This window comes from Myotis brandtii, unplaced genomic scaffold (assembly GCF_000412655.1).
Source record: "Myotis brandtii unplaced genomic scaffold, ASM41265v1 scaffold1120, whole genome shotgun sequence".
Classification (NCBI taxonomy): Eukaryota; Metazoa; Chordata; class Mammalia; order Chiroptera; family Vespertilionidae; genus Myotis; species Myotis brandtii.
The window spans coordinates 486,072-489,433 of NW_005353839.1; positions in this window are offsets into that span (position 1 = coordinate 486,072).

Below are 3,362 nucleotides of genomic sequence, written 5' to 3' on the forward strand. Positions count from 1 at the left end.
AGGTGAGAATTAAAAAAAGTAAACAAAACTGCAAATGCTTAATAGTCCTGCTATTATCAGAAGCAAAACTCAGTATAACCCTTTAGCATGTTAATCTCTAAGGCAGTGGTTCTCAACCTTCCTAATGCCGCGACCCTTTAATATAGTTCCTCATGTTGTGGTGACCCCCAATTTCATTGTTATAAGTTGAACATAACTAAAGTATAGTGATTAATCACAAAAACAATATGTAATTATATATGTGTTTTCCGATGGTCTTAGGCGACCCCTGTGAAAGGGTCGTTCGACCCCCAAAGGGGTCGAGACCCACAGGTTGAGAACCGCTGCTCTAAGGGAAAATGTTGCTGTTTTAAATCCAGGAGGCCTGGAAACTGTAGCCCTAGAACAGGCTGTTCCCCACCTCTCTTCCACCTTTCTCCAACCTCATATGCCTGTACATAATTTCCAGTCTTTGGCAACTTAAAAACTTTGGACCATTGCTGGGTTAAATGATAAACATCTACATATTTCAAAAAATTCTAAGTTCACCTGATTTTAGCTTTTGTCACAGAAAATCTGTAAAGTAGATTTGGAACTGTTAATGTAATGTCTTGTGCTTTGTTGAAGATGTGTTCTTTGAAATTTAGAGTGTTCATAAACGTCAATCTAAGAAATGCTGGTTGTTTACTCTTTGTTTATCATTGGAAAATTAAGGTTTCTAAGAGTTCAGAATTCTAATTAAATTGGAAAAATTGTATGGTTTTAGTAACAGAAGGCATGAGGAATGGAGATGCATTTCGAAGGAAAAAAGAAAGTGAATTCTAAAGTGTGGCTCAGTGGTTCAGTGTCGACCTGTGAACCAGGAGGTCATGGTTCAATTCCCGGTCAGGGCGTATACTGGGTTGTGGGCTTGATTCCTGGTGTGGGGTGTACAAGAGGCAGCCAATCAATAATTCTGTCTTATCATTTATGTTTTTATCTCTCTCTCTCTCTCCCTCTCTGAAATCAATAAAAATATATTTTTTAAAAATAAAGAAAAAAGTTTGTGAAAGTTGTAAGCCAGGACAAGCAAAATAGGGAAACTGAGATAGTTAAACAGCATTTTGCAACTAGAAAATCTAGTTGCTGAGTAGTCTGCAGCCATCTAGTAAATCCTATTTTCCCTAAACCAAGGACACTTAAAAGTAAATGATTTGCACTGTTCCTCCCCAGCCAGAGGGTAAATAGCTTAAATCAATCTATTCAATAAGACAGATAGCAGAAATGCAATTATCCCATTTGTTGACCACACCCAAGGACAAATGAAGTTAAGAGAATTAACCTCATTTTGGAACAATTTGGTAAATTATACCTTCATAAGCAATATGGAAGCTTTTATATTTTTCTCCCTACCTGATCCCTCCAGAATTTGGCAATTCTTACTAAGTATGTCATGTCTGAAAAAGATGTGCCTGGACTCTGGGTGCCACCAAAAGCATTCTCAAATGCAGTTTTGGATGTTAAACTCTAGTTCAGTTCATTATCTTCAAAGTCTTATTTTTCACCCATGAACTAAACTAAACTAAATCCTAAATTTTGTTGTTGTTGTTGTTGTTGTTAATCCTCATCCAAAGATATTTTTTTTTATTGATTTTTAGAGTGGGAGAGAGACATCGATGTGAGAGAGACACATTGATTGGTTGCCTCCCACACACGCCCTGACCTGGGGCCAGGGATTGAGACTCCAACTGAGGTGAGGTACGTGCCCTAGACTAGAATTGAACCTGGGACCCTTCAGTCCATGGGCTGGCTATGACCTGAGTTCTTTTCCTAGTTTTCTTAAGTATTTGGCTACAACCCTCCAAACTGATGTCTCTTTCCTTACACCAGACCATTTGTCATAATTCTTGTTGTTCTAGCTTTTGCCCCAATAATACTGAAATTTATAAACAATTTTTTTTTCTACCAGGTTAACAAGCCCTACTTGTATTCAGGAAATACCAACCCTAGACACTATCACAACCTCCTTTTGTGCTCAGGCTTCATCGTCCCTCTGACAGAGAGCAAGGATTTTTGGCTTCCAGCAGGAAGCAGCTATAGAAGGGACCTGATGCCCCCTTTTCTTTGAACGAATTCAGTGCCAAAAATCCTTGAGGTGGAAAATGTTAAACAGACCTTCAGCTTACAGGAAAATAAATAAGAGGCTGGAGTGTTAGGCACATTCTCTACCTCTCCCCTGCACTCCCCTGAGGCTCTTGCCCTCCCGGTGGTGTTCCTATTATTCTCATTACCTGTTTCACAAGACATGATTAACGGCTTTCAGTCTCCAGTAAACTGCCTCACCCACTCTTCAGTGGACTGTCTACACCGGGCCTCCTGCCCACCGGTCGTTCTGGCCTGCTGCTGCCATTTTGGTGCTCAGCCCATCTGATTTCTAGATGATCCAATGAATTTATAATTCTTTACCAAAAAGAAAGAAAACTATGCTAAGTGAAAGAAGCCAGTCACAAAAGACTATATAGGATTCCATTCATAGAAAAGTCTAGAATAGGGAAATCTATAGAGACAAAGTAGATTAATGGTTTCTTAGGACTAGAGAGGGTGGGAAGATTAGGGGGTGATAGCTAATGTGTACTGAGTATCTTTTCAAGGAGATAAAAATGGTTGAAAATTAACTGATGGTGGTGATTGCACATTTCTGTGAATGTACTAAAAGCCCTTCAGTTGTACACTTTCAGTGAGTGAATTGTATGGTATGTGAGTTTCATCTCAATAAAGCTATCTTTTTAAAAAAGTGCCATTGGTTATCAAGTATGTGAGTCTACACCTTGAAGGAGAAGCCTGTGTTGGAAATGAATAATTAGGAATCATTATGTGGGTAATAGTCTATACTGTGGGAATGGATAAGATCAGTTTAGAAGAACATGTATAATGAAACTCACTAAATAAATGGACAGAGAAATGTAATAGAACTATGGAATATGTGTCACAGAAATCAGTGGAATTAAATATTTAGAGCAGGTCATCACAACCTCAAATGCAATTGGAAAGCCCAAAATAAGAAAGAGAAGATCCGGTGGTAGTAGCAATTAATTTGGTGGTAGTAGCAATGGTGTCCACCAAAACAGTGAGCACAGAAACCAGATCACAGAAGAGGAGGTTTTTATCTCCATAGCTCCACTAAAACCACTCTTGTCAAGGTCTTAACCTTCGTATTTCCAAATCCAGTGATCAATTTTCAGTCATTCTCCTTAAAAAAAAAAATTATATATATCCTATCTAATAATAGACAAACATGGTAATTGACAGTACCTTCGCTATGCCTCCCATTGGCTAATCAGCGCGATATGCAAATTAACTGCCAACAAAGATGGTGGCTAATTTGCATACTGCAGGCAGGGCGG